Source organism: Pinus tabuliformis, chromosome 8, assembly GCF_031772625.1.
Source record: "Pinus tabuliformis cultivar Carrire ecotype Pingquan chromosome 8, CPIR1, whole genome shotgun sequence".
NCBI lineage: Eukaryota > Viridiplantae > Streptophyta > Pinopsida > Pinales > Pinaceae > Pinus > Pinus tabuliformis.
In genome coordinates this window covers 1070332998-1070347075 of record NC_142294.1, presented here as the reverse complement: position 1 = coordinate 1070347075, position 14078 = coordinate 1070332998, and positions in this window count along the sequence as shown.

The window sequence follows — 14078 nt, the reverse complement described above, 5'->3', positions numbered from 1 at the left end:
TTCATAGTGTGTTTCATATATGGCTCACTTTCCAAAAATGTGATTATTCCTGCCCTTGTATGGAAGCCATAAATGTGACCAAAATGTTGCAAAATACCCTTGTCATTTTCTAGACCAGTCTCTGCTAAGGAGTACACCATAGGATTCTGGATGTCCAAAATTAAAATATTTATACATTTATGAACTCAATCGTCTTTTGATAATCTAATAAGCACATTCTTGAGTTCACCAATAGATTTGACAAGAGATCTATCCAGCTGAATAATTTGTGCATTGGTTTTGTTCCATTTAGCATTTATTTTATTTGCAACATATAATGGCATTACATTTACAGTTGCACTAGAATTGACGAAACAATTATGGACATATAATTAAAAATTAAAAAGTTAATAAAAATGGGGGGTAGAGAGTGTTAACTTCTAGTGTTACAACATTAACTACAAATTCAAGGGAACCAAAAGACTTTCCAGAAACCTTTTGAGAAGAAGAATATTTATCACCCGACAAAGTTTGTCAAAATGATTGGACAATTAGTTCACGATGACCTACAATATTTTCAAGCTCATAGATATAGATATTGGCTCGCGTTTTCTTCAAATATTCAACTATGTTATAATCAATCATTTCACCTCTAGTAGATAATGCTGAAGTTTCTGGAGGAGTGGCTTTATTTGACACTTATAGAGCGATGGAGTTACCCTTATTGCTGGAAGAAGTGCTCTTAGAATTTGTTGCATTTCCAAACTTACATTGTGCATTATTAGTAGGGTTGACGAGTGGTGAGATTCTTCTTATCAACTGCTCCTTTAACTTTTGTCTCGTCAAATCTTGTTGAGATATGGTCTCTTTAATCCTTCAACTATATCGAGCATTTTTCTTCTTGGGGGGGACCTCACTTGGTGGTGGCTCTTCAACATTCTTATTGTCAGCGTTAAAAACATAATCGAAAGTTTTCAATGCATGTCTAATACCTTTGTTTTCTTCAATCGCTTTAGGTTTTTCTATTTCTTCTGTCTATTCTACTTGCTCATCTTCTAAAAGGGAATCCACAATGTGTGCAGCCAGAGTGTTCATGTTTTGGTTCCACTATGGGCATGTATTTTCTGAATGATATTCATGATGGAAAGAACAATAGTTTTCTATGTTGATATTCTCTATATTCAACACAACATTCGAACTATGCGTAGATTTGGCAGGCTGATTGCCGCTACTACTACTATTATTATTCCTTTGAAAAGGGAAGGACACTCGAGGCTTGCTGCTAGTAAAAGTCTCGCTTGACCTTTTCTTTAGTTCTAAAAATTCATTGGTAAGTGTTTTCACCATCCCGGTCAAGCATTCAATATCTGACGATTCCTTATCCTTAACATTACTTGAATAAGGATGAGATCTCCGACTAGTTTCCTTGGAGTCTTTTGATTCATGATCATTTGTAATAACTCAAATAGTACTTAAGTCCTTCTCGATGGCGATTTCTTGTGTAACGTTTTGTGCCAATGTTTTCTTTGGAGCTATTTTAATGAATTGGGAAATGTTAGTGTGCAAGGCAGTTGTGTAATAACTAATAGTTATCAAATCATGTGGTTCTTTGCGTTGGGGAAACTTGTTCAATAACGATTGAACTTTTGATTGTAGTCTTTCACTTTCTCTTTTTCTCCCATCTTACTATTTTTGAGCTCTTTTAGTAACATGGTGGGAGTCTTATCATCAATTTTTTTTTCTAGAAATAACTTCTTAAACTCCCTCCAACTGTGGACTGAATTGACAGGAAGACTATTGTACCATGTCGCTGCTCTACCTTCTAATTTATAAGGGAAAATTCTACAAGAAACATCATCACACCTTACTTACAAAATTCGTAGATGCATGTATAAATCGTCAATGTGATCTTCTGCCATTGTCTTCTTGTCTAGATCAAATTTGATAACAAATTTTCTAGATGTCTAGGCATCTTATGAAGATTGTCCAGAAGAGTGAGAGGCCCTCGGGAAATCCAATCCAATTCCTGGTCAGCCATGTCTTTTGCTCTTGGTTCATCCTCGTTTTGAGAATATGAGGAGTCCTCTCCTTCACTGTTTAATCTATCAAAAATGTCGCCAGAAAGAACAACATCTTCCTCGTACCCTTTGTTCAGAGGTGGAATTTGATCTTGATGCACTGCATCGTCTGTGGCTTCTGCTAAATCTTCAAGAGTATAAAATACCAAATATTCCACTATAGAGACTAATATACAAGTTGTTGGCAGAAAAATAATGGATGGGTTGAGACCCTAGGTTCAGGAACATGGGCCAACAAAGGCTCCATTGTATTCTACCGCAATGACAACATTTTCACCTTATTCAGGGTGAATAATGCGTCTCACCCGAGGCATGCCGCGACCTTAGTTAGTTAAGGGGTTGGAATAGGGTGTAGGAATGAACCACATAGAGGTTATGAATACCCAATAAAATCTGAACTATAATAGTTAGAGACCCAACCATAAAAGATCAAGCGCACATAGAGAAATAATATCACATAGGAACAAGCATATTAAAATTTTGAAAAATCCACATAAGACCATACACAAAGGTACACATATTGTTGAGAATTCAATAGGGCAATGAATATGTTAATTCTATTCAACTTGATAATTGTTTTTGTTTCCTTTTTACGTATTAGCTTTTTTCCTTATTATTATAATGTGAGAAATATTAAACAAATACCAAAACAATAAGAACGGTGACACAATATATAGGCTGCAAGCCAGGGCCAAAACCCCTCCTCTTGAGGGGAAAAGCCTTAAATCTCTTCTTCTCTTATATATCTTTAAATTGACGAATACCAAGACCTTATGACTCAGACCAATACCCTCCATGATCAATATCAACCACTTGAGATAATGTGAAAACCTTGTACTATCCTAATCTAGTTAAATCTCTTCCATTTGCACCAACTCGGCCTCCTGCTTCAAGAACTTTGACCTCCTACTGCAGATCTCAAATTTTGAATTCCTTGCAACTGTTGCTGCCACACGTGGGAACTTTGATCTTCTTCCTAGAGCCTTCTTCTTTCCTTCACTTACCTTTCCTTATGACTTAGGGCTTGAGAGATACCCTTAGTAGCCTTGACTTGCCTTCTTTCTTTCCTTCCTTCCAATATCGAAATAGATGAAACCCTTACACAAAAATCCTAGCTTTATCTAACATATGAGAGAGAGAGAACTAGCCCAAAAAGCTCCTTCCTTATTTGACCTCTTCTTCATCCTTCTTTTCGTCCTCTTCTTCACAGAGAATGAGATATGAGTGAGTGTTATTTTGGAGGACGAGTTCCTCTCCTTATATAGACTTCTTCAAGGGGGTAGACATGACTCTTCAATTAGGGCGACTTGAAAGCTTCTAGGCTGACTTGATATTGGAGGGTATTCTGACTCTTCAAAGACAAAAATAATTTTCCTTTACATGTTACAATGTGCCCATCGGGGTCTTCAATATATGACAATGACTCTTTTGACTTGTAGACCTAGGAAAAACCATAGAAGCAATCAATGGGTGCTTGAACTATAAAATGAAATAACTTGAGCATGGAACCCATGCTCCAATAATAATAATAATAATAATAATAATAATAATTTCTTTTCATTTTATAATTTACAAAAATACATTTTATACTTATGAAGACCGAACCTAGTTACACATTTTTCAACACTCCCTCTTATATAGGGAGGTATTCATAAGAGGTACATGTTCATTCTATATTTGAAGAGATCTCATAAAAAGAGTTAGATTGGTAACCCATCTGTCTAGCATCATGTTAACCAACATTTTCACATAGCAAGGCCTTGAATAACAACTCTATCTCTCCACAAGATCAGAGCACAATGCTAGCGAGACCAACGATTTATAGACACCATCATCATTGTCTCTCAAGGTACATACTCCACCTGGGTGTTTACCAAGTATGACCTTCTTTGGAATATTTTTATCTTGGATAGCCATTCCTCTAAAGAATATCGGTCCACGATTGCTCTTGTCTTGGATGCCCTACCACATCCTCAAAGAGTATCGAATGCCAGATGGTTACCCAATACTCCATTCTTTCTTCCCAAGTGAAGAAAATAATGTAGTGTTTATCTCTCCCTCATAGTTAGGGAGGATACATCAACAAAACCAATCTTGTCTCTCAAGTACATAAGATTCTTGTTTGGAAGAGATTTTGTCAGCTACCTACTCATCAGTGGAGATATACTATGGTTGCAGCACACCATTTTGTACTATCTCTTGAATATAATGATACTTGTTTTTTATATGCTTTCTATTTCCATGAAATAATGGACCTTTAGACAAATGTATACAATTGGTGTTATCAAAAACTATCACTGTAGGGTTCATTAGTGCTTCAAACAAGTCAGATAACAACTTCCTCAACTAGATCGCTTCTCTGCTTACTTCACAGGTGTCATAGATATATTTGGGCACTTCAACCCCAAATTTATATGTTGATAAACTAGGGCTCATCAACCCCTAAAAGAGTTGTTTCATACCCTAAAAGAACATGGTAATATGATTACATCATTCCCCAAAAGTTCCACCTGAGAAACCATCTAGAAATGGCCTAAACTGAACCATACTGACTGCTACACTGGCCAAGTGCGATGCATACTGAGTTGTACATTGCTCAGGTGCGATGCATACTGAGTGGTACATTGCTCAGGTGTGATGCATATTGAGTGGTACAATGCTCAGGTGCGATGCATACTGATTAGGCCTTCTATAGGGTGCGATGGCCGAGGATGTACAAATGTCTGAGACAGTTTGCTAGGTGGTTGCTCATGGAACCTTCTAGAAACTTCTCATATGACACTTGCCTCTTTGAATTCACCTAGGGATGAGTAAGAGATCCGAGAAATCTCCAAGTGGAACCAATTGTAACAAGTGGGATGACACTAATCAAAACCCCAGAGATGACTCACACCCTTGCACACATCTATAAATGGATCCCTCATCTAAGAGATCTAGGGGCTGGAATATTGTGAATTGTAAGGAAGTGCTGATAGTTTGTATTTGAGGAAAGAGCATTGTATTGTTGGTGTGATATTGCTATCTCATGAGGTGAAGAGGGATTGATGCTGGGAGGATGATGGTGGATCAGAAAACTGGGTTGTAATTATCCCTTCTATTTAATAAAGTTCTTCAAGTTTTCTTCCATATGATTGTGCAATTGTGAATGTTATCATTTGTGAATGCTATCTTTTATTCATTATATATCTAATTCTGTAATGTTTATGTTGTAATAGATCAAGATGCTTTGATGGTTCTTTGTTACTGTGTTTCTACAGGTACTCTCCAAGAGGCTTAAGTACGGGGAGGAGTTGCAAGCTCTATCAAGGGAGAGAGAGATCAAGCAAGGGATTAAGCGAAAGTTCCAGGTTGGTTCCATTATTTTTCTCTTATTTGTTACACATAGAAGAAATTGTTGAAATGCTTTAAACTGTTTTTTCTAGGGTAGCTGCCAAACCTAGAGGGCTAGTCATTCGACAAGACACTAGTTTTCCCAGAAACAAATTGACGAATCTGCTGGGGAATGAATAGATGTTTGTTTGTTGTTATTGTTTGTTTTATAAACTATAGATAGAGCCTAAAGTCAGCCAGGTAGTCTTCAAACTGCTCTTGCTCTGCAATTGCATAGTAGATGAATACTGCTTCAGTCAATCTCTGGTTTAGTTTATGAATTAAACATTTGACTTACAAGCATTCGAGATGCCCTTTTGGTAGCTCAGTAACCTCTCAAGACATTCCTCTGCACTTTTCTCTTTACTATCCATCATAGCTCAGCTTAACTCACTGAAAACAACGTCTCATCTGAACCAAAACCCAGTTCAGTTGCGCTCCTTGGTCCATCACACTGTCTGTCACTATAACCCAGTATGCATCGCACCTCCCGAGTGTGTAAAGTACGATGCATCCCTGTTTCTGTGAAGCCTAGGTGCAATGACTGACTGAACCTATTTCCATTCTAGAAATTGGGGGGTTTTGACCTTGTTTTCAGTCTTATTCAGTTGTTTTGCTGCTCATGAACAATACTTACTTACTGAAGCCTACTTGCATCACATAGATCAACCTCCATTAGATTAGGATTAGTAAATGTTTTTGTGTATTGGTTCATCATTTACAATCCTTTGTCAAAAAGTTGCTTAGATTGATCTATCGCTTTGGTACAAAAAGTGTCGTAACTATCGTTTTGTGTCAAAAAGAGAAGTGTCGTGGATTCTTCCTTCCCTGGATAGTCGATTGAACTTTTCATCATGTATTTGGTTTGATTTGCTTATATTCAAAGTGTCAAAAGCATTTTTTATTCAAAATTGAAAAGTGTCGTCTAGTCTTCCTTTCTCTTTTGAAGAAGAAATTCTCGAAAATGCCATTTTGAAAGAAATATTTTAGATCTTTGCTGCATTTAGTTTTCCTTTTTGGCATTTTTTACATTAAGGAGAACGAAAAAAAATACATGCATTTGCATTTGCATTTAGTTTGTGTGCGAAAAATGATTTAGGAAAATGTACTAGTGTGTACTCTTTTCTCTTTGTTTGAAAGAATTGTAATCTTCTTTCCCTAGTAGCAAGGATTTTCATTGCTCAAAATAAACAACGGTTGTTTATCATTGTAGATCACATTCTAGGAATTTCAAATGAACATCACACGGTGAACCATTGAAAGGCAAACTCTAAATAAGATCAACTCTAAAATAAATTTCAATGAACCTAACAATTCTTTGGAACTTAATGCAACACATCTAGAGGTCTAGGCTAGAGACGTGTTCCGGCGTCGTAAAAACTAGTAACTATCATTTTCATTGAAGGTTGGGTGATTCCTCCTCATTGATACAACAAGTGCTAGCACGGACTTGTGCTCCCCGTACTGTCGTGTATATATTGGGAGACCACAATAGGCTTATATCCTTTATCCATAGGAAGCTGAGTCTGCCGCCTTATTGATCGCAATGCACTGAACACAACATTCGGGATTGACTGCCATACATAAGTCCTTGGTAATTTCTCTTTAATTTATCACCAAGGTGTATATTGCAGTTTTGCGATTGGTTTGGTAATCCCTCTGTCTAGATTTTCTAGAGTAGTCACTTTCGTTTGTTTTCGACTCTTTAAAAGAAAAGGCCCATCGGAGCACTCGTCACTTTAGGCTCATTAAAAATTGAAGGCGACTAGAGTCATCTTTAGCTTTTTCTCGACTCTTAAAAACTGAAAAAGAAAAGTTGTGTCAAAGCGTCAGTAAAATTAATTGAATTCAGAATAACATCATTTCCCCCCCTAATTTTGAGTTGAGCAAGTAATCCGCAATCGTGGAAGAAAGTCAATCAAAACCCCGTCGTTCGCAGAGACTAGCGAGTCAACTGTCTTTGACATTGGAAGCAAAGCCAATCCGGGCAAAATGGTCTCGTTTAACTGAGTCAAATTCATCTAGTTTATTTGAAACTTTTGTTTCAACATCAATAGAGACTACAGTTACTCTGATCATTTCTAATACATACACCTTTAGAGAAGAAGTTCCGCAGTTACAAGAGGACATTAGAACTGATCCTAGTGTAACAGTAGACACTTCTATACCTGAAACAACTCCATCTAGAGTTGATCCAGAACCCATCTCAGTTCAAACCAAGGCTACATTCGAACTAGTAGTTGTTCAAGAACCTCCCTTTGAGACTGAAGTTCACTTACCTGAACATCTGGAAGTTGAGTTTCTGAGTTTAGAAGGTGTCGCCCCTCTAGTATCTGTCACTGTAGAAGCTATACCTTCTTCGGCTCCAGAAATATTTTACGGACTTGATGGTCTACCTCTTCCACCTGGTCTGATTGCTATAGAGGAGATAGTAAAGGATCCTCCATCTAGTACCCCGTTACATTTTGGAATTGGGATTCATTTGTATCCTTCTACTCCTGAGTTTGGTTCTTTTAATCATCCTTCTTCGCAAGTTCCTGTCGAATCGCTAGGAAATTTTTTGGATAGACTAAACATGTATGAGCAACCATCAACATCTAGGACTGTGTCATCTGATGCAGCTACGACAGAATTTCTGGCTGCCATTCCTACAATGTTTGATGGTATACCATCTATTCTAGGTAGTTATCAATCACTAGCTGGAGTCCACTTAGGGGTTGCTTTGGCAACATGGTCTGCTCCTATTTATTCATCCGGAGTCCCATATGGTATTTCTTATGTTGAAAATCAATAATTTGATCCTGCATGCCAGTATCAATTTGGGAAAACTAGTCTTCAAAGACTGATATATCCTTTGAATACTGGACTGCCACCATATGGAGGGCAGTATTCTTTTTCATTGTTCCCTCCTGGGAACAACTATGTGAGAGTTTCCAACAAAATTCAGGTCAAACTGGGATTACATCCAGTGGTTGGGTACCAATACTGCCACAACAACCAAGGGTTGTATATTCAATGCGACCGATCCAACCTGTGTCGAATATTCCCACTACACCTGCTATTATGACTATGTTGCAAGTACAAGCACTGCCTATTGTGTCTCAACCTCAAGTCTCTCAAGTTGCGATACAACAACCACTTGTCTCTAAGGCTCAATCAAAACCCCAAGTTAGTGCTTCCTTATCTGGAAAGACTCAGGCACAAACGGGTATTGTCAATCCACATCTTGGTCAATCTTCCAGTATTGGGCAACAACAAATGGTCCAACAAGCATGGTTGGTACAATACCAACAACTGTAATTCCAGCAAACCCAACCTTAGTTTGGGCTTGGTTCATAAACTCAAACTGGATTTGGTCAATATCAGACCTACCAAGGACCTGAGCAATAAGGCTTTGTAGGTAATGGACAACCGCATTTTCAAAACAGTTATGAACAACCACACTATACTGGTTATGTCCAACAACCGTATCAAAGTTACCAACATCAAATACATTATGCCGGTATGCAAAGACCTACTGCTCAGGCGATTCCATCTTATCCTGGGTATGCTTCACCTAACCTGAATCAACAGTTGCCTTTTGTAGCAACTCTAGAATTACCAGATTTGAACCGACTAACGAATGATCCAATTGCATATGCCCCTTGGTGGCCAATGATTCCTCATAAACTTCCCTCTGATATTCCAAAATTCAATGGAAATCTAGGTGAAGATCCATCGAATCATGTAATGACTTTTCATTTGTGGTGCTCATCTAACACCCTGAATGATGATTCGATTAGGCTTCACCTTTTTCAGAGAACGCTCACTGGTCCAGCAAAAAAATGGTATATTGAATTTCCTAGAGCTTCGTTTGATAACTTTAGCACCCTTGCCACTACTTTTCTAACCCACTTTCAATTACCCATCAGGTATGAAACGGGAACAGAATTCCTTACTAACTTTAAACAGACCACAACCACTCACATATCTGATCATATACATGAATGGCGACGTTGTCGTTGAATGGTAAAGATGTATGTTCCTGATCAGCTGTTAGCTGAGTGGTTTGTTAAGTCCTTATTGCCATCTATCACTGAGGACGTGGTGAAAGGAGGAGTTGTCACTAAAGAGCAAGTCATTGCTCGTGCCCAATATTAGACTTGATCTGTTCTCAGTCTGGCACACTCTACAAAAAAATTCTTGACGCTCCTAGACAAAATTTTTCTGTTCCACCTCCTCCTAAATTGAATAAGGACTCTCATGCCGGTGACGGTGTAGTTAGTGCTTCAAGCACACAAACCGCAAAGAGTCCATCTGGTAAAGCTCTTTCTGTTTCTAGTCAGAATTCAAATGAAAAACCTCTTGCCTTAGAGATTAATGTCGTGTCATCTGACAAAGGCAAAAATCCAAAGCAACCAGGGGGCAAGAAGAAAGGGAAAAATAATAAGAAGAAATAGGAGAATTCAACTCCTGAAAAATATTCTGAGAACCCTGCTGGGCCAAAGAAACCTCCTTGTTTTCCATGTTTCATATGTAATGAGGAGAATTATACAAGATATTGTCCACATCAAGCTGAGGTTGCGAAATTTTTAAAGGCTTCAAGTACCTCATCAGTGTTGACTGATCCGTTTCCGAACCCAAAAACTAATCTGGTTGCTATCGATCATGCTTCCACATCCCAAGTGCTTATGCTATCCATCTCAAAAAAGCAAAATGATGCTTTGATATCGACAAGGAATAAAGATTATGGGAATCCATCGTCGTCAAACAACCAGGCTACAGATCAACCTAGTGGTTTGACAACGACTTCGCCAGAAGTTGTTCCACCCATTATTCCTAAATTAACTATAAAGCCACCAAAGGGAGTCGTACATAAATTGACATTTAATCCTCGTGCTCGAGCTACTCAAAATTATAATATAGTGGAGGATCTGGCTCAATCGCCATCCACTATGTCGACACTTGAGGTATTGCAAAATTGTCCCTCCCAAAAGCAGGCTTTGTTATCAATAATAGGTGGGATTGATCCAACGGATTCCAATCTTGTGGCCTTTAATCATAAAGGATATACACCTCAGTTACCAGCCCAACTTTCTTTCCTTATATAGGTAAAATCCCTCAATAAAAATTTTCATCGACCAATCATTGATGAGGGGGCATCTACCTATATTATGTCAATGAGTTGCTGGAAAACTCTTGGTTCACCACCCTTGTCACGATCATCAACAACATTAAAAGCGTTCGATGGAAGAACATACACTCCATATGGGACTTTAAGTAACTTACAAGTTGAACTGGGGGGAAAAATAGTAGAAATTAAAGTCGAGGTCATTGATGGAAACCTTGATTACAATATCTTACTGGGAAGGCCCTGGATTTATGCTATGGCTGCCGTTGTGTCTACATATTTTAGAAAGATTGCATTTCCCTTCCAAGGTGGAATTACAATCATTGACCAACTAGCCTTTTTTCCTAACAGTTCACAAGCTACTGGAAGCATTCCATTGATCCATGGAAGGTCTCAATCACTTCAAAATGTTGGAGTAGGTCTCCTAAAAGACCTGTCCTTAATGGGTACTTTTTCCCTGCCGCCTCCATCTGGTTTAGCGGAAGTGGCCACAGTGGAAACCTGTCATATGATCTCTTCTACATCATCTGAATTTAAGAAGAGTTTCAACAATTTTGATAGTGAGGATCAACGCGAGGTGTTGCCACCTAGCCCCATTGAATCTTTGTAGCAATCAATATTCTGGGCTTGGGCAACAAACCCGAATCAACACTCGATGAGTGTTTGGGTAGATAGGTCTTTAGAATATGTTACCTCTTCTGATACTTGGTCTCTTATACATTATACAGATGAAGGAATCATCAAATCAATGATGATAGGAGAGACACCATGGGAATATTACCACCATTGTTCCCACCTTCGAGATGACAATGAAGATTATTCAAACGACATCAATCATCCTTCAGTTTTTGATTTTTTATTAAATACTGTAAACAGAGTAGATTCCGAGCGAAATCTGTCCAACATTAAAGAAACTATCGCCATTAATATTTCGACCAAACCTAATGGTTTTAGTGCAAGAAGATAATGGAATTGAACATCCCTGTTCCCTAGTTGACATTAGGTTGAGATATATGGAGACAAATCCAGGATCCACCAATCAAGGAATCCATTTTGAGGGGAATCCTAGTCCTTTTTCTTCTTGGGGAAATATTGGTGCTTTGCATATGGCTACATTTTCCCTTCCGGGTATTACCATTGGCCTGCCAGTATGGCTATTTTCAACCTCTGTGGTTCAAAATGCCGTGATGCCTCTGCAATCGAATCAACCCCCAGTTCAGACTGAAGTTGACCCTTCGCCTTCTTCTTCGTTTGTTTCTCCCTCCCCTTCTTCCTCTTCGCTTGGTGAAAGTAGTGATGCTAGTAACCAGGTGGCTGAGAAGAAGAAGAAAGGGAAGGAGAAGAAGAAGAAGCCAATTCAGCAAGGGGGCAACCAAGCAACCATTGCTTTGAATGCATCATCTGGTGAAAATCCGCACATTAGACTTTCCAAAGCCAAATTTCCATGCATAATTTGTGCGGGTGACCATTTTTCTCGAGACTGTCCTTGCTTTCCTCAGATCTTGAAAGAATGGTCTCCCCGTTCACAACATCCTATGTCATCAACTTCTGGAGATCATGTTGATAACACACCCTCAACTAGTGATAGTAAAGTTCATGGACATACGAGAAAGGTTAGGTTTCCATGTAGGTTATGTGAAGGGAACCATGCCCTTCACCTTTTTCCTTTTTTGGATGAAGCTAAAAGAGTGTTGGATAACTGTCCTGCTTCACCGCAGCGACTTCCATCTGGCTACAAGAAACTTTCCCCAAGTCCTTTACTAGTTGAAAAACCGACTGAATTAAATCAACCGTCGGTCGAAACCACTCTCTCCGAAAGTGAATCTTATGAATCTATACCTGAACAAAATCAACAAGTCGAGGTGAAAATTGACCCAATTTCACCTTAAGATAATCGTACCGTTCCCGAAGAGAGTGAGAATGATACCGTTCAAATTCTTTTTGTTACTTCAGATTCTGATGAACTAGAGGGTAATCCACCCATTCCTTCATGACAGGAGGAAAACTCTCTAGTTCTTGTAACACAAGGGGTTAATTCACCCATTTATTTAGTACCCCCTCCAAGTAGTCTAGTCACCTCCTTTGATTGGAATCAACTAGCAAGATCCCACCTTCCTTCTTATGTACCTTTCCGGATCATAGTACAAGTTCGTAAAATGATCGTGTCTGAAACTATTATAGATGAAGGGGTATTAGTGAGTATTCTTTCCTCAACTGATTGGAAAGCACTTGGTTCACCATCGCTTATGCCTGTTACGCAGAATCTCTTAGGCTTTAACAAAGGAACCAGTCAACCGTTAGGGATCCTTCCTAAGTTACTGATCTCTTTGGGAGGAAAATCGTTCATCTGAACTTGATGGTAGTCCTAGGACCGTTAGATTACAATTTACTCCTTGGACATGACTATGTTTATAACATGGAAGCTATTGTTTCAACACTCTTCCGAGTGATGCATTTCCCACATGAAGGCAAAATTGTCACCATTGACCAGCTTTCATTTCCTAGTTCAAACATAGCTCCAAGTCAATCATCATCCCTAAATGGTCCTTTTACATCAGCGGTATCTCTTGAACCTTCATTCCATCCACCTGATTGCCATGAGTAGTCTGGTGAATGTAACGAAGCTTAGGGGGCATGCACCCTTGTCTATTCTGGATGCACCTAGTTGTAAAGATAAGTCTCCTTGTGGGTTATGTGATTGGTCTAACACACCATTCACCTTTGTCTATTCTAGACAAAGCCAAAGAGGCGTTTTGTCTATTCTAGATGAAACTAAGAAGGTGTTTTGTTCTGGACGAAACTGTCCTGCCTCACCACAGTGGTTTCCATATGGCTACAAGAGACTTTCCCTTTCATCATGCTGGGGGCATGCAAACTTTTTCCATTTCCTTTTTCAATTTTCATTTTCAATTTTTAGTTTTGTTGTAATTTTCATTTTCGATTTTTAGTTTTGTCATTTCGAGTTTGCATAAAAGTAAAACCAAAAAGGCAAGCATAGTTCCCCCATGGTTCAAGCTTGTCAGAAAATGAACCCACCAAGCATAGTTCCCCCATGGTTCAAGCTTGTAAAAAAAAATGAACCCACCTTCAGTAATTAACCATTCTGATTTCCATTCTATCAGCCTTTTGAGCCTTGGTTGTGTACCTCTCATCGCCTCCATTCTTTTGGCTGATCATATGCTTCCACTTGGTTGTTTACCATTTTTGAGGAACAGTTGCGATGAGTGGTCTTGTTAGCCAACCTCTTCACATAAATCACCATGTTTTGAGAAGTTCCAAGATTACCCGGAACCAGTTGCTACCCTATACACCACTCGTTCCTCAAAATTGACTCTCCTTTAAACCCTTTTCAGACTCGTTAAATATGAAAATATTGTCGAGAAATTGACCTTTACATCTCATTAATGTGTTTGGAAATGTCATCCCTCATGTATATTTTAATATTTTTTGGACCTAAGGGATTATCTCATGAAAAAGTTCGAGCGCTTGTCTTTTTCAGCTTGTTAAAGTGATCGGAAAAGTCATCCCTTTTGTATTATTTT